The 23422-nt window shown below is 38.2% G+C and overlaps 1 long non-coding RNA gene across 3 annotated transcripts in view; it reads right to left on the reverse strand.

The window, feature by feature from the left end:
* Nucleotides 1–23422, reverse strand: part of LOC309665077 — a 514078-nt gene that overhangs the window by 68806 nt on the left and 421850 nt on the right. For 2 of the 3 annotated variants that reach the window (XR_014266191.1, XR_014266192.1), the window contains exon 6: nucleotides 20851–21028. This is a non-coding gene — a long non-coding RNA (uncharacterized lncRNA). Of the gene's footprint in view, nucleotides 1–19445; nucleotides 21029–23422 lie in introns of those variants that run through there. The other variant, XR_014266193.1, reaches the window with a different exon arrangement.

A 23422-nucleotide genomic window follows, 5' to 3' on the forward strand; every position in this document is an offset into this window, starting at 1 on the left:
ATTAGAAATGAAAAAGCGGAAGTAACAACTGACACTGCAGAAATACAAAGGATAATGAGAGATTACTACAAGCAACTCTATGCCAATAAAATGGACAACCTGGAAGAAATGGACAAATTCTTGGAAATGCACAACCTGCCGAGACTGATCCAGGAAGAAACAGAAAATATGAACAGACCAATCACAAGCACTGAAATTGAAACTGTGATTAAAAATCTTCCAACAAACAAAAGCCCAGGACCAGATGGCTTCACAGGCGAATTCTAACAAAAATTTAGAGAAGACCTAACACCTATCCTTCTCAAACTGTTCCAAAATATAGCAGAGGGAGGAACACTCCCAAACTCATTCTATGAGGCCACCATCACCCTGATACCAAAACCAGACGAAGATGTCACAAAGAAAGAAAACTACAGTCCAATATCACTGATGAACATAGATGCAAAAATCCTCAACAAAATACTAGCAAACAGAAACCAACAGCACATTTAAAGGATCATACACCATGATCAAGTGGGGTTTATCCCAGAAATGCAAGGATCCTTCAATATACGCAAATCAATCAATGTGATACACTATATTAACAAATTGAAAGAGAAAAACCATATGATCATCTCAATAGATGCAGAGAAAGCTTTCGACAAAATTCAACACCCATTTATGATAAAAACCCTACAGAAAGTAGGCATAGAGGGAACTTAACTCAACATAATAAAGGCCACATATGACAAACCCACAGCCAACATCGTCCTCAATGGTGACAAACTGAAACCATTTCCACTAAGATCAGGAACAAGACAAGGTTGCCCACTCTCACCACTATTATTCAACATAGTTTTGGAAGTTTTAGCTACATCAATCAGAGAAGAAAAAGAAAAAAAAGGAATCCAAATTGGAAAAGAAGAAGTAAAGCTGTCACTGTTTGCAGATGACATGAAACTATACATAGAGTATCCTAAAGATGCTACCAGAAAACTACTAGAGCTAATCAATGAATTTGGTAAAGTAGTAGGATAAAAAATTAATGCACAGAAATCTCTTGCATTCCTATACACTAATGATGCACAATCTGGAAGTGAAATTAAGAAAACACTCCCATTTACCACTGCAACAAAAAGAATAAAATACCTAGGAATAAACCTACCTAAGGAGACAAAGACTTGTATGCAGAAAATTATAAGACACTGATGAAAGAAATTAAAGATGATACAAATAGATGGAGAGATATACCATGTTCTTGGATTGGAAGAATCAACATTGTGAAAATGACTATAGTACCTAAAGCAATCTACAGATTCAATGCAATCCCTATCAAACTACCACTGGCATTTTTCACAGAACTAGAACAAAAAATTTCACAATTTGTATGGAAACACAAAAGACCCCGAATAGCCAAAGCAATCTTGAGAAAGAAAAATGGAGCTGGAGGAATCAGGCTCCTGGACTTCAGACTATACTACAAATCTACAGTAATCAAGGCAGTATGGTACTGGAACAAAAACAGAAATATATATCAATGGAACAGGATAGAAAGCCCAGAGAGAAACCCACACACATATGGTCACCTTATCTTTGATAAAGGAGGCAAGAATATACAGTGGAGAAAAGACAGCCTCGTCAGTAAGTGCTGCTGGGAAAACTGGAGAACTACATGTAAAAGAATGAAATTAGAACACTCCCTAACTCCATACACAAAAATAAACTCAAAATGGATTAAAGACCTGAATGTAAGGCCAGACACTATCAAACTCTTAGAGGAAAACATAGGCAGAACACTCTATGACATAAATCACAGCAAGATCCTTTTTGACCCACCTCCTAGAGAAATAGAAATAAAAACAAAAATAAACAAATGGGACCTAATGAAACTTCAAAGCTTTTGCACAGCAAGGGAAACCATAAACAAGACGAAAAGACAACCCTCAGAATGGGAGAAAATATTTGCAAATGAAGCAACTGACAAAGGACTAATCTCCAAAATTTACAAGCAGGTCATGCAGCTCAATATCAAAAAAACAAACAACCCAATCCAAAAATGGGCAGAAGACCTAAATAGACATTTCTCCAAAGAAGATATACAGATTGCCAACAAACACATGAAAGAATGCTCAACATCATTAATCATTAGAGAAATGCAAATCAAAACGACAATGCAATAGCATCTCACACCAGTCAGAATGGCCATCATCAAAAATTCTACAAACAATAAATGCTGGAGAGGGTGTGGAGAAAAGGGAACCCTCTTGCACTGTTGGTGGGAATGTAAATTGATACAGCCACTATGGAGAACAGTATGGAGGTTCCTTAAAAAACTGAAAATAGAACTCCCATACAACCCAGCAATCCCACTACTGGGCATATACCCTGAGAAAACCATAATTCAAAAACAGTCACGTACCACAATGTTCATTGCAGCTCTATTTACAACAGCCAGGACACGGAAGCAACCTAAGTGTCTATCGACAGATGAATGGAAAAAGAAGATATGGCACGTGTATACAATGGACTATTACTCAGCCATAAAAAGAAACGAAATTGAGTTATTTGTAGTGAGGTGGATTGACCTAGAGTCTGTCATACAGAGTGAAGTAAGTCAGAAAGAGAAAAACAAATACCATATGCTAACACATATGTATGGAATCTAAAAAAAAAAAAAGGAAAGATAGTTAGACACATACGTATGTAATAGATATATATAACATGGAAATTAAATATAGTATAATGATCAGATTATATATGTTCTATAACACACACTTCTATACTGATGTTAAAATATCATTCTTATTTTCTCTCCATTTTGAGATGGTTTGATGAATATTTCATCAGTGATCAGCACCAGCCAGAACAGAAGAATCTGGTCTCTATTCCACTGGTATTCAGGATGAAGAGCATACTGAATACATCTGATATTATTTCTTAGTCTTCCATCCTCTCGTTTTAGCTAAATAAGGTTCTCGAGAACAGAGACCACATCTTGTGATTTCTCTGCATTCTGCACAGGACTTAACTAGGCCAGGGCCACTCAGAGGAGAGAGTGCAATATATGTGAGTTTGTATATAATCAAGACAACCTGAAATATTGCAGGCAATGCATTTGGGGGAACAATTACCTCTGGGGTGAAATAAGAACAACCCGTCACCCCATATTAGCTTTCTAGAATGCAGACTTCCAGTCTGACCTTTTAGTGACCTCCGACTTCGCAGAGCTTGTTGATCACCTGAAGCCTCTTTCACTTACTTCCCAGTAAATCATTTCACTCACTGTCCCCACCACCCTTTCATGAGGGCGGGAGAGGTGTCCTAAAAGAGGCACATCAAAGCATGAAAATACTTTAACCACAATCATCAGTTTGTGTTCTCTGTCAGAGCAAGCAGGTAGATTTTCCAGCAAGCCTTGAGTCTGTGTCTCTGCACAGTGAGAAAGGCATTTAGAGAAAGAATAAAATAGTGCATGAGGTTCCTGGCTGTGTGTGGAGACCCACAAAATATTCTCACCCAATTAAGCATTTAATGAGGCCATCTTGGAAAAGCTGTTGTCTTCAGTTGTAGTTAGTGTTTTCCCCTCATCAGAGCCTTCATTTAGGGGTCATAATGCCTGGAAACATCTTGACCACTCATCCTTTCCCTCGTCTTAATGGGTCATGGCTCACAGAGCTCTCCACCCCAACTCTCGCTTTCTCCCTCTTGCTGACCATCCAATATCTCCAGTGCCCTTACCAGACACTATCGTTGCAACTAGAGGTTATCATACTAAGTGAAGTAAGTCAGAAAGAGAAAGAAAAATACCATATGATATCACTTATATATGGAATCTAAAATATGGCACAAATGAACCTATCTACAAAACAGAAACAGAATCAGGGACATAGAGAACAGACTGGTGGGTGCCAAGGGGGAGGGGCAGGGAGAGGGTTGGATTGGGAGTTTGGTATTAGCAGAGGCAAACTGCTATATATAGAATGGATAAACAGCAAGGTCCTCCTGTATAGCACAGGGAACTATATTCAGTATCCTGTGATAAACCATAATGGAAAAGAATATGAAAAAAAGTGTATATATATGTATAACTGAGTCACTTTGCTGTACAGCAGTAATTAACACAACATTGTGGTTCAACTATACTGCAATAAAAAATAAATTTAAAAAATTATATTCATTTCCCAAATATGAAAACCAATATTCCTGAAATTCTGGCTGATATCTTTCAGACTCATCAATATCATTATTATTTGCATACACTTGGAATAAAGACAAAGGGCGCATCACACACACACACACAAACCAGACATTATCTGATTTAACTCCCACAACCACCCAGTGAGATAGGTTTTCTCATCTTCATGTTACAGATAAGTAAACTGAGCCCCAGAGAAGTAAAGTGACTTGCTCAACGCAACACAGCGATGATGAGGTATGGTTGGGATTCCAACCCTGGTCTGTCTGACTCCAAATGATCTGCTCTTTTTATCTAGCCCACCACGTTGTATCAGGTGGCTTGTTATATTTCAGATACATAGAAGATTCCAGTCTGAAGAAGAAATGAGCAAATAACCCCCCATCCCTTTGCTGACAGCCAACATAAAGACAATAGAGATTAGTGGACCTGCCAGTGAAAAATGTTCCATGAGGATCCGTTGTCTTTAAAACTGGTTCACACAGGAACTGGTTCAGGCTGATTAGGAGGCTAAGTTACAGATGGCAGTAAAGCAGTTCAGTTCTGGTTTGAGTTAAGCCAGATCTAGGTTAGTCTTTATTCTACCACCCTCTTAGGAGAGTGACTGTGACAATTAAAAGAAAGACCATGGGTGAAAAAGTACACAGCTCAGTGCCTGACCCATGGCTGAAGCTTATTACATAGTCCTTTAATCTCACTGACATTCAGATACAGTCGCTCACACAGAACTGCATATATTTGCCCTGTTCTATCTTTTAGATGCCATGTTGATACCACATTGATTCCCATAAAATCACAGCTATTTGATTGTCTGGAAAGGTAGAAACCAGGAAGCTTGCATCCGTGGTAGAGTCATGAGAGGGTCCAGAAAGTTATGTGTGTCTTCTGCTGTAACCCACTTTGGGACCACATCGTCAAGAAAGAGCCGAAGAAAAACACCTGCCGTGTCCAGTAGAAACGGTCTGTTACAATTGCCCTCCATAAAGTATTTGCTCCTACTACAGAGGGAGTCAGGAGGCAGCCTCTGAACTGAGAAGAAACAGGTCTACCTGGGATTTATGGTTCGGCGTCCTCTCATCTTTTAGTCAGGGAGCTAACTGACTCACGTTTTCCTCCCACATAAATTGCCTTTGTTCTCTCTCTCTTAGGAGGCCTGGATCGATCAGGTAATGAGATTTGAAATGTCTGTCTGTTTCCCGTGAAGCGTCATGAAGGACAGCATCATTCCCAAAGACGTGTTCCTTGTGCAAGGAAATAAGCAGGGAACTTTGAAACCTAGTTGGTGAAAATGGCCTCAGTGGGACCGTTTAAATAAACAGCCACTGTGCCTCATTTTAAGACTGTTTCTCCTGTTATTTCTGTAAAAGAGCATCCTGCATGCCCAGGTAGCATGACATTTACTGATTCCACCAAATCACCGATAGAATTGCATCCTTCAAAGTGAGAAGCAACATGGTCCAGGAAGAAGAATTATAGGAGAATTGATGAGAGAAAAGTTGCTACTGCTAAGAGATGAGGAAAAATGATCGGGAACGTCATGAAGAAAAAGTGTGGGATTTGGGGCTTGAGACAAGTTACAACTCAATTCTCCAACAGTTACATAACGTTGAGCAAATTGCTTGACCTCCCTGGAGCTTGGTTTTGGAATCCCGTTCTGTAAAAATGAATAGGATAATACCTATGGAAAAACATTTATGTGAGCTCTTATACATATATTTAAAAATCTAATAAAAATTCAGCAACTGAAACATATCAGCCTATTTGACCTAAGTAAACTGCTATTTCAAAACACAGAGTTTATGGCAAGGATCTGCTACAATAGCAGAAAACAGTTGTTCTGTCTCAGAAGGTTCTGGTTAAAAAATAGTTAGAAGGGAGCAGGTGGCATAATCTAACAAGATATTGGTAGACCAGTTCAGAAGATAACACTCAGCCCTGGTTAACAATACTGTATTGCATATTTGAAAATTGCGAAGAGAATAGATTTTAAACGTTCCCATCACAAGAAAAATAAAATTTGTAACTATGTCAGGTGATGGGTGTTAACTAAACTTACTGTGGTGATCATTTTGTAATGGGTACATATATCAAGTCATTATGTTGTATACCTTAAACTAATACAATGTTACATGTCAATTATATCTCAATAAAACTGGGGAGAAAAAAAAATGCTCAGAGTTTCTCCTTTTGACTAGTTTGACTATATTTTGATGTGGGGGGGGGAATTATGTGTGATGTATTTTTATACTATAAGAGAGCAAATAAGAGGGTGGGTTATTTTTCACAACTTATGCAATTGATTTCCTGTGGTATCTTGTTTTGTGCTCTCTCACATTTTGACGATAACAAACTTCTTTTTTTGTTTCACCCCTCTGGAATAACAGGATATTATCCTGGCATGTTAAAGAGGGACTTCATGATACCGGGTGCCTACATGTTTACGCTCTTAAGAGTGCTAATTACCATTAGTATAGAATTATAATCAAATAGTTTTAATATATTTCTAGGGAGTATAGAGAAATACTTCCAATAGTAGGAAATAATAGATGAAAGCAATTAATATATCAATGCAAAAGTTCTGTTTACACATTAATATTACCATAGTGTTAAAGCAAAATATAAAGTAAAACGATCCCTCAGCTCTCTTCATACCTAGCAAAGAACAGAGATTTTACAGGCGATGGGGCATGAGACAGGTTTCCCATGAACGCTGGGGACAGGTCTAAAGGAGAATTACCCCTGCCACCTCCTATGGGGCTTTGTAGTTTTCAAAAGGTTTTATCATACCACCTTATTTGATCTTCACCACAATTTGGAAAGAAAGGTAATTCAATTTAAAGAGATGGAAACTGAGATACAGGGAGGTTGCCATTTGCCCACCTTCACCCAGACAAGTGACAGTCCCAGGACAAGCCTTCATCCCACCCCACCCCCTACACAGGAAAGCACAGAGGAAACAAAGTATCTACTGGTTGCTTATATAAGACTCAGGAACTACTTTGAAGGGTAATTATGTAGCAAACATAAATGAAGGGCTTCCTGGATATCACATTTAGGAAAGAGGAGATAATGTTATGGAAAAACTTCCCCCTCAAAATATGTAGAAACTCTAAAGAACTATAGGGATTTATAAATCTACACCCTTATCCAGTTACTGTTGGCATGAATCTTATGATAAAGTTGCTACTCTCAGAGTTTTTTTCCAATTCTCCAAATCACAGAGTTCTAGACCGAAAAAAAAAACTTCTCAAATTTCAGAAGAGAGGATAGCATTAAATATAGACTCATGCATCACATGGGTTTGCAATGATTTTGAACAAAATCATTTTAAATAATGTTTATGGCGGTGTTTGAGCGGATAGAATTTTAATGTTTTGCTTGGTGCTATCATTTGAAGTTAGAAGGGAATAAAAGGGAAGCAAGAATGTACAGAAAGACACAGGATAATAAACCCTGAATCTAATAATAAAATTCAAGTCCAGCATTTTTCACCATTAAATAAGCTACGTACATTTGAAATAATGGCTGAAAATTATTAAAAGTTGAGTCTTTTGCGGATAAAATTATGAGACTCTCAGAGCATGCCTTTGTTCTTCCAAGATGGCGGGAAGATGCACTCTGGGCCAACTACAAGGTGTGGCAATGAAGAGCACATCACTGCCCGACAGAGGAGCCAAGATGCACAGTGTACACTTATAGACAAGTAAATTAGGCATTGAGTTCTGCAACCGGAATAGTCCTTACAGATCAGGAGCTCAGTTCCCATCTTTTAGAGGAGAAAAATATAAGGCCTAAAGTGGGTAAACACCACACTCAATGTCCCTCATCTCCTAAATGGCAGAGATAGGACTAGAATCTGGACATCCACATTCTCAGTGAATGCCTCGTACACTAGACCATGTATCATGTTTTCCTTTTACACTTACCTCGATTCTCAAAGTCTTACAGAATGAGCATGCATTGCTTTCATGATCAGAAAAAAATTTAATGAAGGAAAAATATACCACAGGAAGCACATAGAAGGTGGACACCCTAGGTTGTGAAGCATTAAGGAAGGAGAGGAGTTTGGATTGAGAGAGTCTAGATGGGGAGAGATGGTAGTGGAGATGGCATTTGAGGTGACGGAAAGGTGGGAGGGAGTGAGTGGTGGGAACACGGTGGAGCAAAGACAATAGGGCCAGAGTATGTAGAAGGTACTGTGAACCTTGGCAGAAGAATGGAGACTGGGGGTCTTGGAGGGATGACTCATTCCCCTTTGTGTCTCAAGACTTTGGTATATTGGGGATGTTTAATATCCTGGAAGGAAGGGAGAAAGGGTGGGAGATGGGAAGGCAGGGATGGGGAGAGGAAGAGATGGAGGAAGGAAATGGTAAAAATATGAGGATAAGGGAAGTTGAAACCACATTGTGGAGATTTTGCATTGTCAATTCTTGGAATTTGGACTTCATTTATGAAATTAAATGAATGTACTGATATGACTTCTGATCAGGGAAGCTACTTGATTTGGATTATGTTTTAGAAAGACCATTATAGCAGCAATTAAAAAAAAGATGAATTGGGAGGTGAAAAGACTGGAAATATGGAGGTTTGAGATTTTCAGAACTTCTCATACAGTTGTTTCTGTTCTCTTTAATTTTGATACTCTGGTTAAAGGTTCCAACACTCAATTAGCAAACTGTTTTGAACATAGGGGCTCAAAAGATATCTTGAATTGTTCTTTTTCCTGAGTGTTTTATAAGCCCTGAGCTGGTGAAATGTATTAGCTTAACTGATTATATTTAAATCTGAATCAAAATTGTGGATTTAAAAGCTGCAGTATGTTTGTTTTTCTTTACCATCTGGTCCTTTATTTTTCTATTTTTTTTTATTTTTTAACATCTTTATTGGAGTATAATTGCTTTACAATGGTATGTTAGTTTCTGCTGTATAACAAAGTGAATCAGCTATACATAAACATATATCCCCATATCTCCTCTCTAATGCTGCAGTTCTTAAACAAAAATATAGGTTAAATAAAAATATCAAATTCTAAATATGATTAAAACTCACAGTCTTTAAGATAAAACCACCCTGAAATATTAAAAAAAAAACAGTATGCTATTATCAAAATATAGAGTTCATATAATTAGGAAAAAACCCACACATACACAAAATGTCTTCCTGCACAGAATTCTAAAAGACACATTTTTCCAAACAAAGTAATGAACATGAAGAACTTAAAGCAGACAAGTTCTCACTCCAGCCAGTGACCGGCAACTCTGCTCTCTATCTTTTAGGACACCACAGATCTCATGGAATGAGGTCTTCAGAGACAAAATCCCCATAAAGCCAAAGCTACAAATGACCAATGGAGTATGGAAGCACGCAATTCCTAGTCTATGCTTCAGTTAACAGGAGGGGGAATGATGGGCAGAATGTAGAGATGAAACCCTGGGCTCTTGGAGGCTGAGCTGTAAAAAAGCTCTAAAGTTAAGGAGAAGAATAAGGAGTGGCCTGAATTGGGGATGGTAAATAAGATGGAGTAAAATCTCATGAAATAATGAAGTAACAGAAAAGGAAGGAGCAGACAAAAGCAAACCCGTGAGAGACAGATCTATAGAAATTACCAAATCAACCATGGGGCCTTTAGAATGAAGGGATCATTCATGTGCTGCAAAAGATTAAGCGAATCTGCAAGAGCCATAAAGCCTTACTTCTCTGGAAAGAGAATTCAAAGCTGCACAGGAATTCAACTAGCGCACAGACAAATATCCGGTGACACTACCAGGAGTTCAAAAATGCTCTTTGCCTAGAGTCCAGTGCATTGGGGGAAAATAGCTTAGGAGGCTTTAGGAACAAGATACATAAGAGCAACCCTATAAACATAACAAGGCAAGTGAAAGGTGAAGATCTTATAGGAGGGAAAAACACATCTGAACTAACACAAGTCATGGGAACATAAATCGTCCAGGGTAAGTAATGATGATTTCATACCACCTTATTGAGCTCTTCAGTAAGTTGACTCTTCAAAGCTATTGGAGAAGTTTTGCATGTGGTATTCTCCAGCCTAGGGGAATAATGTGTTACAGGATATCTCTCACCCCCTCTTTTTTCATCCAGTCAGTTTTCTCTTTCTATTCACATCAGGACTTATTGAGAACATCTGCTCCATTCATCACGACTCCACAGAAGCAAGGGCACTGTTCACCTCAGAACCCTGAGAACATCTTCTGTCTGTGTGCCTGAGATGGATGCCCAGAGCTTTCAGGGGGAGGCTACTCATGTACCAGGTCTTTCCTTAACCACTGGGAGATGCAAAAGAAATGGCACACGGAAAGTAAAACACGCGCACGCCCTGCCCCACCCCCCAACAGAAGTAAAAACCTACTGATGACATTAAAGGACTTTGAGTCTTCTTGTTTTGAGGATTCTGGAAGTATCTCTTCAGAAAAGTCACATTCAAAACTCATCCACCAAGGCAAGTGACTAATTATTTTGGAACACAATGAATATAAACAGTAAAGCTGGAGTTCAGACTTAGGAAAGAGAGGAGATCGGTACATTTCTAATGTCAGGAGCAGGCAAGTAACTCAGCAAAAAACAAAAACAACGAGAAACCATAATGGCTACAATTAGCAGAGGCTACCCATGATGACACATCTGGAGAGGAGAAGTCAGATGATGTGAATAAAAAGTTCACTCAGGATGATGCTGAATGGTCAATGAGTTTGTATTTGAAAAGGATTTAAAGTTAGAGGATTAAGAAAACCTAGGAACCTCCATAGCAGTTTGTGCTGTGGTCAGAGGCATTGCTCAGTGTGGTGGGGATTATGTTCATCCCCAAGTTTCTCCCCGAGCTGCACCCTCAGTGGGAGACACAGGGTACAAATTCATCATTACCATGACCGTTTTCTTGGCGCAGATGGGGCATGGTGAAGGGGTTCAGGAATGAGGATTCCATGCTCAGTTTTCTCCCCAGCCTTCTCACTGTGGTGTCCCTCTCAGTTCAGCCAACAACAAGATGAGCAGACATGTCACATTCAGGAAATGCACAGAGGTTAGATAGCCTGCTGCCATCTGTCCCCCTTGGGGTAGAGCAACACCAAAAGTATTTCCCTAGGCTGGGCAGTGAATTCACTCATCTGACATGGTGAATAGCTGCTCTCCTGCCTGGGTCAAATCCTCGCTCAAGGTTCTTTTACACTGACATTCTTAAAGGAAGGACTCCACATCCCAGAGACAGACATAAACCAGGAGAGAAACCAGGAGTCGTGCAAAAGGGGGATAAAGGTATTTTTCCAAAGACATACTTGGGCTGATGGACAAAAGGATCACCCAGTCTTGCACACTGCAGGCATGCAGGGCTGGGCTGATGACTGATGTCACAACTCAGACAGGAGGCAGGTGAGGCCTCAGCAACAAGAGCCTTCGAACAACCAGCTGATTGCTGTTCTCTCCCTCTGAAATTCCCTTCCTGTGTACTCATCCCTTATGGCCCGATATTACCCATCCTTCATGGTTTAGCTCAAGTGCTACCTCCTGCAGGAAGCCTTCCTAGCTTTATGCAGCCAAGTGACATTTCTCTCTCCTCTCAGTTCCCATGACCTGTGTTTCTCCTGCAACCCATGTGGCATCTTCAGTAAACCCAGTAGTGTTTAAGAGCTCAGATCTGGAGCCAGACTGCCTGGGTTCATAATCTTAACCTATCTGTTGCCGTTTCATTATTTGTAAAATAGGATAACAGAATCTACTTCACTGGGCTATTGTGAGGACAAAGTGAAATAACTTTCTTAAAGTGCCCTTCCCCTGGGAAGAGCTATATAGGTGCTTACCATTACAATTACTATTACTAGTGGTTTAAATCTATACTACTCAACCGCTTCTAACAGATAGTAGCTCCTTGAGGCCAGGATCTGTGCTTGATTTGTTTTGTCCCCCACAAACTATAGCACACTGCTTAGGACACAATGACATGCATAAGTAATGAATATAACATTCATTAGTTTTTTTAGATGTTTGCATTTTAAGGGTAGAGTTCTTGGGCAGCAGGGAGGGGAGGCAGGCAAGACCAGGGCTGAAGGAACTGGCCATTCTCTATATCGGCCTCTGCCAAAGCTGCCAGGGGTTCAAGGAACAGAGTTAAATGCATTGGCCAAATTCAGACAAATGTCACCATCAAGGGGGCTTAATTCATTAGAAAGAGAGAGGTGGTGAAAGACTCGCTTCTTCAGAAAGAGAGACTCAATGTAAGATAGAACTAAGCTATTTGGGACCTATTTATTTCAAGTCAACACAATAGTATGTGTTTGCAGGGCCCAGAAGGCCAGTAATATCCAGAGTAGACTGAGGTTTTGTGGTCAGAAAAATACATATCAAAATCTTGCCTCCACATGTGGCTAGTTACGTGACCCTGGGCCAGGATGTAAGCTTTTCTGTAAAATGGGAATAAGCATACCTAACATTTGGGACTGGTGGAAGGATTAGCAATAAGTAACCAGTCCAATTTGGACCCATAGCAGATGCTCAGCAATTGGCATTTATTCTTGTTCTTGTTATTGTTATACTTGGCAGGTTAGAGAGCAGCCTGTGAGCATAAGATTCAATTCCAAGTCCTAGGGATGGTGGGCCTGGCACAACCTGGGATGATGCTGGACTGGCCAAGGTTGGACCCAGTAACTAACGCTGGCAAGGATGGAGAAGGCAGAGGCAGGGGCTTTGCTCAGCCCTCCCATCTTAACATTTTTTTGCATACAAACTGACCACACACATATTCTGTGATCCATTCTCCAAGAATAGCTCCACCTTCATTACTGGCATCACCCAACCAGAAAACACAACCCTGTGGTACTTCCTTTGAAGGTAAGGTAAGCTGGGGGCTGAGGCGAGGATAGGACAGAATAAGGAAAGCCAGTTAAAGGGTAGAGATATTTGGGAGAATGAGAGACCATTGAGTTGAAGTGGTGTAATTCCACAACAGCTTGCTGAAAAATGAGAAAATCATTCAATATACTTTGCCAAACAGCTGCTTTGATTGATTTTTTTTTTTAAAGCATGAACCAACCAAGTTTTCCAGCTGTCAGAATTGTGTAGCCAAAGCCACAGACTATGTTGCTGTAAGAAATAAAGGATGGCTTGAGCAGGCATGTTTAATAGGCCAAAGAATGGTATTAAGAATTCTAAAGGGAAAGATGGAGGAAATACAAATAAGCAGATTTTCCAAAGCTATTTCTGCCTATAGTATATTAGTGGAGGAACCCCAAATTCTTTAAGATTTATGTAAAGATGACATGCATAGTCACAAACAAGGAGGGACCTCAAAGATTACACAATTATGAGTATTTTTCCAGAAATCAGATTGCACAGAGTTGGGGCTATTGAGAGGTTCTCAGAGCCAGTGATTTAAAGATATTATTCTTTTACTTTAGGTGTTAGTAATTCAAGGGCTTCTGGGCTTTTTTTCTCTACCTTTTCTTCTAAGAAGAAAGGGGGCCAGGATAGAAATTAGCTGAAGACAAAGGGAAGTTCATTGCTGCCTCTTGTTTTGTTTTTTTTGTGTGTGTTTTTTTTTGTTTTTCTTTTCTTCTTCTAAGTTACTTGTAAGCCTTTGCCTGTACATTAAAATACATCCTCATTTTTAACTGGTTGCTAAGAACTGAAACTGAAAGGGGAGGCCTAAGAGGGAAGACAAGCCTTTAGGGGCAGGATGTCCTCAGAAAGCCACTTACCAAATTAGAGCTGTCTCCTCATTCATCTGCCAGGCCCTGAGGCCTTCGCATGCCCTAGCTTCACATGACTGCATATCCCAGGGATAATTTTAAAATACATAAATTTTACTTTTATCAAAGCAATTCATGTTCACATTTTAAAAATCAAATACAACTAAGAGGTCTGTAATGAAAAACTGCATTCCCCTGGCCCACCCCATGGTCTGGCCCCAGGCAACAACTTAAAACACTTGAATTGTTTCTTCTGGCATCTATCTCCACACCTCTCATCATATACTCCTGGTGCTCTTTTTCTTTTGAAAATATTATTTGTTAATTTCCTGGCATTTTAGTTGATGATTTAGCTCTCTTATATCACCTCACCTCTCCTTTCCATCCAATATAGATATTGTTTCAGTTGTCTATTTGGGGATAACAAATCACCCCAAAATTAGTGGCTTAAGGGAATAACAAGTTATTATTTTTGGGGATGCTTTGCATCAGTTGGGTGTTCTTCTGGCTTCACTTATGTAACTGCATTCAGCTGGTGGACTGGCCAGAAACTGGACTCAGCTGAGCTTTCATTCAGGGCTCCTTAGTCCTCTTCCACATGCCTCACTCGGGCTTCCTCAGAACATGGCAGTCTCAAGGCAGCATTCCAAGAGGAAGCATTCCTAAAGCTTGAAAACAGAAGCTACAAGATCTCTTAAAGTCCAGCTGCACAAGCCTTCAGCATTCGCTTCTACTGCAGTCTATGGATCCATGTAAGGGACAGGGCAAGCCTAAACTCTGAGGGAGGAGAAATCAACTCCACATCTTGATGGGAAGAGTGACAAAGTCTCATTGCATAAGGCATACAGGATGGGAGATATTTGGAAATAAGTTACCACAGATATATCTAACTCTGTTTAATTAATAGCAGTATTTAAGTTATTGTTTAAATATTGAATAAGGCAGAGACAAATTCTACAGGTATAGTTCCATTTTGCACAACATATTTACTTTTCCTAGAGTTAATGACTATTATTTTGTTTTTATGTTTGCTTTTGACGTGAGTGGTCTTCAGTGTACCTATCCTTAGTTTTTTTCCATCAGATCAATTATGTGTTCACTTTTCAAATGTAACAGACTGCCCGGAGAGCTTCTCTCCCAGAAGTTTCTATCTTCCATCCTCCTCCTGCAGTCTGAACTGGCTTTTCTCTAGAAAAAAGCTGTCATCTTATGACTTCACTTCACCGCTTTCACCCTTTGTTGGGTTTCTCTTTTCTGAATGCTTCTTTCTTAAAAAAAAAAACAAAAAATAAACAAAAAAAACTTCTTTATTTTGCACATCTCTAATAGCTTGTTAATAAAGGTGGGGGAGGAATAAACATTTTAAGTCCTTCTTTTCAAAGCATCTTGAATCTCCAAAAGATCTCTGGGGACATCAGGCACACAAAATTGAAATTATGACTTTGCACCCTCAAGGTTTCATAATGCTGAAGAAGAGTGGGGATAGTTTCGTGAGGTCAGTATAACTGTACAGGGAGCTCTAATGAATGCAGAGTTTTAAAGGATATGTATAGAGTGGGGAAATAATGAAGGTGAGCAACTGGTCAGAAAATAATAATTAGATTTACATGATTCTTACAATAAGTTTGAGGGACAACCAAAAGGGCTTACTTAGTTTTGTAAGGTTCAAGAAGGAAGTGTTGGAACTAATGGCATAATTTTTATGTGAAAATATATAATGGTATAATTATAAGAAAATAGATAATGGTATAATTTTTTTTTTAATTTTTTATTTATTTATTATTTATTTTTTTATTTTTTATTTTTGGCTGTGTCGGGTCTTCGTTTCTGTGCGAGGGCTTTCTCCAGTTGCGGCAAGCGGGGGCCACTCTTCATCGTGGCGCGTGGGCCTCTCACCATCACGGCCTCTCCTGCTGCGGAGCACAGGCTCCAGATGCCCAGGCTCAGCAGCTGTGGCTCACGGGCCCAGCTGCTCCGCGGCACGCGGGATCCTCCCAGACCAGGGTTCGAACCCATATCCCCTGCACCGGCAGGCAGACTCTCAACCACTGCGCCACCAGGGAAGCCCCGATAATGGTATCATTTTTAATGAAAACTGAACTTCATTACCGATTCTCTTAAAAAAGAATATTTTTTATGTATGTACCACATCTTCTTTATCCATTTATCTGTTGATGGACATTTAGGTTGCTTCCATGTCCTGGCTATTGTAAATAGCATTGCAGTGAACATTGGGGGTGCATGTATCTTTTCAAATTATGGTTTTCTCCAGATATATGCCCAGGAGTGGGATTGCTGGATTATATGGTAGCTCTATTTTTAGTTTTTTAAGGAACCTCCATACTGTTCTGCATAGTGGCTCTGCCAGTTTACATTCCCACCAACAGTGTAGGAGGGTTCACTTTTCTCCACACCCTCTCCAGCATTTATTGTTTGTAGATATTTTGACAATGGCCATTCTGACTGGTGTGAGGTGATACCTCATTGTAGTTTTGATTTGCATTTCTCTGGTAGTTAGTGATGTTGAGCATCTTTTGATGTGCTTTTTAACCATCTGTATGTCTTCTTTGGAGAAATGTCTATTACTCAGCCATAAAAAAGGATGAAATAATGCCATTTGCAGCAACATGGATGGACCTAGAGACTGTCATACTGAGTGAAGTAAGTCAGACAGAGAAAGACAAATATCATATGATATCACTTATATGTGGAGTCAAAAAAAAAAAAGACTACAAATGAACTTACCTACAAAACAGAAATAGAGTTACAGATGTAGAAAACAAGCTTATGGCTACCAGGGGTTAAGGTGGGGGAGGGATAAACTGGAAGATTGGGATAGACACATACACACTACTATATATAAAATAAATAACTAATAAGGACTTACTGTATAGCACAGGGAATTCTACTCAGTACTCTGTAATGGCCTATATGGGAAAAGAATCTAAAAAAGAGTGGGTATACGTATATTTATAACAGATTCACTTTGCTGTACACCTGAAACTAACACAACATTGTAAATCGACTATACCCCAAGAAAAATTTTAAAAGTAGAGAGAATATTTTCAACTCTGAAAAGGGCAGAAAATACATGGATATGTGGAGACACTACCAGTGTCCACTGATAGCTTGTTCTCTCCTTCATGATACAATGGAGGGCTGTGATTCCCTACCGCTTGAAGTTTGGCCATGATATGCCACTAGAAGTGATATGTATCATTTTGAGTTTAAAATAGTTAATTGCCTGTGCATGACTTTCCAGCATGATCTTCCAGTCATTGCAATCATGTAAACCCATTTTGATACATAAGTGCAACACTAAAATATAATTGATGCTATTTGTCACTGCAGCATAACCTAGCCTAATCCAAATAAAACAAGAAAATTGAAGCCAAACACAGGTGAAGTGATCATAAGAAAAAATTAGGATGTTTTTAATGTGTTTCCTGTCCTTGAAAAGTTATAAAGGGCAACATATATACTCATTAAAAACACAATCTTTGGAATTTGAGACCTGGCTTTGAATCCTGATTACTACTTACCATATGGGTGACTTTGGGCAAATAGTTAGCTCTTTGGGTCTTGGATTCCTGATCTGTAAATTTCAAATATTCATGCCTACTTCATAGATTTGGGGGAAATTAAATTAGATAATGTAGGTCAGGTGTCTATGCAGTGTTTATACACGCAACTTTTGGAATAAATGGTTATTGCTGTTTTTGTTGTAAGAGAAGTTCCCAAATGTAGCCTCAAAATTCTGCCAGAAATCTTATAAGAATTAAGATAGAAAATACTATCTTGCCTCACCAAAAAGAATATGCTGCAAAAATATATATTGCACTTAATGTCTATCCCAAGTAGTTTTCTGGGTCAAATGATAAAATTGAGTATTTGTGAACTCTAAGAGAGGAAAGAGGAGAAAAATAATATGTTCATGAAAAACGAGATACATCTTAAGCTTTCCTTTTTGTAAAATAAGATTATCGGAATGGTAGATTTGGGGGAAACTATAGATATAGTGTAATTTGGGGGAAACTATAGTGTACCCGACCACACCAAAACATTTCACAATGTCTCCCTTTAGTAATTACAGATAAAAGTACAAAAATAAGGATATCTTAACAACAAAATCTAATAGATTTGTAACTGAAAGGGCCAATACTACTGTATGTCAAGGGAGACATGGCACAGGGCACCACATTATTCATTCAAAAGTCATTTATTGAACACCTACTACCTAATAGGTGTGCTAGGTGCCTGGGGTGTAGCAAGGAACAAACAAACTTGTGTTAATTTTTTTTTTTAATTGAAGACTTAGATAAAGGCATAGAATGTTGAACCAAATCCTCTTTGACACAAAATTGGGCCAGAGAGTAAATGCATTGAAAAGAATAATCCAAATGCAAAATGATGTTAAGAGATTATAGCAGGAGATCAATTCTAGCATTTTGTTGTGCTACTCTCAAGAATTTATTTGATCTCTCTAAGCCTCAGCTTTCTTGTGGATAAAATGGAGACAATGATATCAGCTGGTTGACTTGTTTTGAGCTTTTAAGATAATGTATGTAAAGAATATAGCACTGCGCCTGGAATATCCTAGATGCTTAAAATGTAATCACTTTTATTGCTATGGGAATTATTTTCCACAAAGAGTCATTTGTTCATGCATGCAAGGATTCTCAAAATGTACCAGAAGGCAAAGAGAAGTAAGGTGAATGGTTCAAGGTCAAATAATGAGAAATTGATAGTATCAGAACTTAAAGTAATTTTCCCCTATTTCTGATTAAAAATTTAATATTCTTGTAGTGACCAATATTTGATATTCAAACTCCTGTCATAAAGAATGCAGTTATTGAAACAATTTCAAGGTACAATAATTTGAGAGTGCCAGGAGATCCTTTGGAACTCAAAGGGAAATTTTGTTATCCACATAGGAATTTCTGTTTCTGTTATTTTAAGCTAGTTACAATTATTGGAAACCAATATTGCTTTAAAAAAAAATCGGTGATATTTCTTTCATGGGAAAATCAACCTACCCTAACAAGAAAGTCCTTTTCTGTAACTGCACACAAGTTAGATGAAGAAGAGAAGTTGGTAAAGCATGAGAAGCCTTTCCCTTGGCCATCACAAGGGTGAATAGGCTGGATGACATGAATCAAAGTAATACTGAGCATCTTACATGATCCTTATGGCAACCCAATGATGAAAGTAGTTAGTGTCCTCATTTATGTAGTGAGAAAATAGGCTCAGAGGGTTTAAGTGACTTTTCAAGTCACCCGACTCGTAAATACTTGAAGAGAGACTCAAATCCAGGTCTTTGCGATTCCATCTCCCATGCTCTTTCTCCTCTTCCACATCGCCTCTGGCATATTTTTCTGCCTATGATGAGCTGCTGAGTCCTTAGCATTACCTCAAAATTACCTGCTCACAAGGTATGTCATACTTGGCTAATTCCCACTACCCAGAGAACAGCCCCTTCTATGGGGTCTTTTCTTTGTTATGTCAATATAAAAACAGTGCAAAGCTTGGGAAATAGATTTTTAAGCTATTAAAATCTTACCATCTTAACAACACTATTTTAATTGTGTTTACATGCATTCATATTTTTAAATAATTGTAATCATACTCTCTATATAATTTTGTATCATTTATTCACTCATTAAACGCATATTTACTGAGTATTTGTTATGTTCCAGGCACCATTCTACCAGTGAGAACAACAAAGTCCCTGATCTCTTTGAGATTACATGTGCTGGAGAAGACAGATAACAAACAATATAAATAAGTAAGACACATTGTACATTAGATGATAAGTGCTAAAGAAGAAATTAAAAACAAAAACAAACAGGCAAAGGGGGTAGAAGTTTGGGTGGGGATAAGAGGAGCAGTTGAAATTTTAGCTAGATTCCAGGAAACACTTTGCTGAAAAGTTAACAACTGAGAAAAGACCTAAAGGAAGTGAGAGAGTGAGCCCAATCTGTGGCATGGCAGGCAGAATTTTAATATGACCCCATGGTACCCTTTGCTCCTTGGTTTGATTTCCATGATTATGTTATGTGGCAAAAGGGATTTTGCAGACATTGACCTTAAGACAGGTCAATGGGCCTAACCCATTGCATATGGGCCTAACCTAATCACATGAGCCCAATAAAAGTAGAATTTTCTCCAGTTGGTAGCAAAAGAGAACGTGAGGAACAACATAAGGGAGGTTCTCTAATGCTCAGATGGAGGGGGCCACATGGAAGGGCCTCGGAGAAGCCTCTAGAGATGACAATGAACCCACAAGCGAACAGCCAGAAAGAAGATGAAAATCTCAGTCCTGCAAATGCAAAATACTGAATTCTACCAACAACTTGAATGAGGCTGGAAGCAGATTCTTCCCAAAGTCCCGGGATAAGAGTCTAGTTGGTTGTACAACACAGGGAATATAGCCAATATTTCATAATAAATACAAATGGAATAAGCCCGTTAAAAATCATGAACAACTATGTTTTACACTTGAAACTTATATAATATTGTACATCAATGATACCTCAATTTAAAAAATAAAAAGAAAAAAGGAGTCCAGCTGGCCTTCACCTTAATTTCAGTGTGCGTGGAGCTGACTGAGCCAAGTGTAGAGAAGTGAGTACACAGAGGTATAGGCATTGTTTCATGCTTGTATTCCTGACGATAAGGATATTTTTGTTAGCTATACAATATTCTCATGTGTACCACAATTTACTTAGACCTTCTCCTCTGACTAAGTCTGTTGCTTCAAGTCTTTTTTCATTAGAAACTGCCACAACAAGTACCTTCATTCATATAGCATTTTTCCTTAGTTGGCTAGTTTGTCTTTCCAAAGATTGTTATTTTACAATAATATATGGGCCTCAATTTCCCTGGATTCTTGCAAGCACTGAGTATTATCATTCTTTTAATTTTCCCTATTTTAATAAGTAAAGAATAGCAACAATTAAAGTCTTTTCTGTGAATACTTACAAGAATGAAGATTTCTCCCAATTTGTTTCCTCATAGCATTTCCGTTCATTGATTTTTGAAAGAGGCAGTGTTGCTTATTGAGTTACTGACAGGTAAGGCAATCAATAGAAAGAGGTTTCAGACTTGATTTTGATCATGACTTGCTCTTCTTCAATCCTCTATGTCTCCAGTTCTTCACCTAGGAAATGAAGACGAAGTCTGGCATCGTATCAAAACAATACTTATAAAACATTTACAGAAGTATCCCTGCATTTCTTCCTATTAACCTAAATATATATTTTCTTTTAAAACAAAAAAAGTGTTGTATAGTGCAAATAACTCTATTGTATTAAGTAGTCCTCAATCATCTAATTAGCATGCTGTGTAACTTTGAGTAAGTCACTTCAACTCTTTGTAGCTTAGTTTCTGCATCTATATAATGAGGAAATGGGAGTAATTTTCTAGCCAATTCCTGCATGCTATGAGTGTCTATGATCTTACATAGAAACTATCCACATAATTTACCAGACATGGGCTCTGGTAAAGCCTATCCTCTCTGCACAGATACAATGGGTCTACATTTGACCCCCAAGTTAGTTATTTCTGATCAACTCCCTCAGATACACCTTTTACAGCTCCCTATTCCATTCCTGTTTACTCTGTTATCTCTTCAAATAGTTACATCTTAGCTTTTACTTTCAAGGTAAAAAATTAAACCCAGGTGTCGTCTTCTTCTCTACAATAAATATCAATGATCAAGGAATTATAGACATTGAAAAATGTATTTATACCACCAAAAAGCATAACCCCAATAAATAGCCCTCTGAGAAATTGAACAAAGGTCCAAGGAGTGAAAACACAAATAAACGAGGATTGAGAGGGTGATGAAAATCACAGGTCTGGAAGATATTTTAAAACTCACAAATGAATAATAAATGCTGCTTTATTCCAATACATTTAATAAAATAGATGGATGATTTTCAAGGGAAAAGTATGTTCCCAAGTTGGTTCTTAAAAAAACAAGTAATGAGCAGATCAATAACCAAAGATAAAATTGAATAGGTGTCAAAGGGACATCATTAAAGAATAAATATGGCTAATTTTGTCTGTGTATTCTTTCAAACTTTCAAAGGCAAGAAAATTACTCTGCTTTTGAAAATATTTATTAAATAAATATGTCTTTAAAAACAGAGCTCTGGGAAACTTTCCCATTCACTTTGAGGTTAGCATAATTTTAATATCAAACTTCAAAAAGGATCACAGTAAAAGAAAACTATAGATCAATCTTTTTATTCCTAAAGATACAAGAATCCTAAATAAAACATTACTAGATTCTGTCAAGCAGGATAAAAATAGAACACTCAGAAATTACCAAGCGGGGTTTATACAGGAATTCAAGGATGGTTTAACATGTTAATTACATTAACAATTAAATGGGCTTTAATGAAATTCAATATTTCTGATTATAAACCTTTTATAAACAGAATGCAGAAGGAAAATTCCTTAACATGATAAAGTTTTCAAAAGTCAGACTCTAGCAGCAAACATCACACCTAATGAGAAATATTAGACATATTTGTTCAAATGTTATAAATAAAAGAAAGATGAAGCTTATCCTTATTGTTTTTCAATATTGGATTGGAGATCTTAGTCAATTGATAGAATAATAAAAATAAGTACGAAAAATAATTGGAAAGGAAAATGTAATCATCATTTCAAAATGATATAATTATCTATCAAAGGACAAGAACCATGTCTCTTCTTTTTTTTTAACATTTTTATTGCAGTATAATTGCATTACAATGTTGTGTTAGTTTCTGATGTATAACAAAGTGAATCAGCTATATATATACATATATCCCCATATGCTCTCCCTCCTGCACCTCCCTCCCACCCTCCCTATCCCACTTCTCTAGGTGGACACTAAGCACTGAGGTGATCTCCCTGTGCTATGCAGCTGCTTCCCACTAGCTATCTATTTTACATTTGGTAGTGTATATCTGTCCATGCCACTCTCTCACTTCGTCCCAGCTTACCCTTCCCCCTCCCTGTGTCCTCAAGTCCATTCTCTACGTCTATGTCTCTACTCCTGTCCTGCCCCTAGGTTCTTCAGAACGATTTTTTTTTTTTTAACTCCATATATATGTGTTCGCATACAGTATTTGTTTTTCTCTTTCTGACTTACTTAACTCTGTATGTCAGTCTCTAGGTCCATCCACCTCACTACAAATAACTCAATTTCGTTTCTCTTTATGGCTGAGTAATATTCCATTGTTATATATGTGCCATGTCTTCTTTATCCATTCATCTGTCGATGGACACTTAGGTTGCTTCCATGTCCTGTCTATTGTAAATAGAGCTGCAATAAATATTTTGGTACATGACTCTTTTTGAATTATGGTTTTCTCAGGGTATATGCCCAGGAATGGGACTGCTGGGTCCTATGGTAGTTCTATTTTTAGTTTTCTAAGGAACCTCCATATTGTTCTCCATAGTGGCTGTATCAATTTACATTCCCACCAACAGTGCAAGAGGGTTCCCTTTTCTCCACACCCTCTCCAGCATTTATTGTTTCTAGATTTTTTGATGATGG

This window comes from Balaenoptera physalus, assembly GCF_965194825.1.
Source record: "Balaenoptera physalus genome assembly, chromosome: 7".
Taxonomy (NCBI): domain Eukaryota; kingdom Metazoa; phylum Chordata; class Mammalia; order Artiodactyla; family Balaenopteridae; genus Balaenoptera; species Balaenoptera physalus.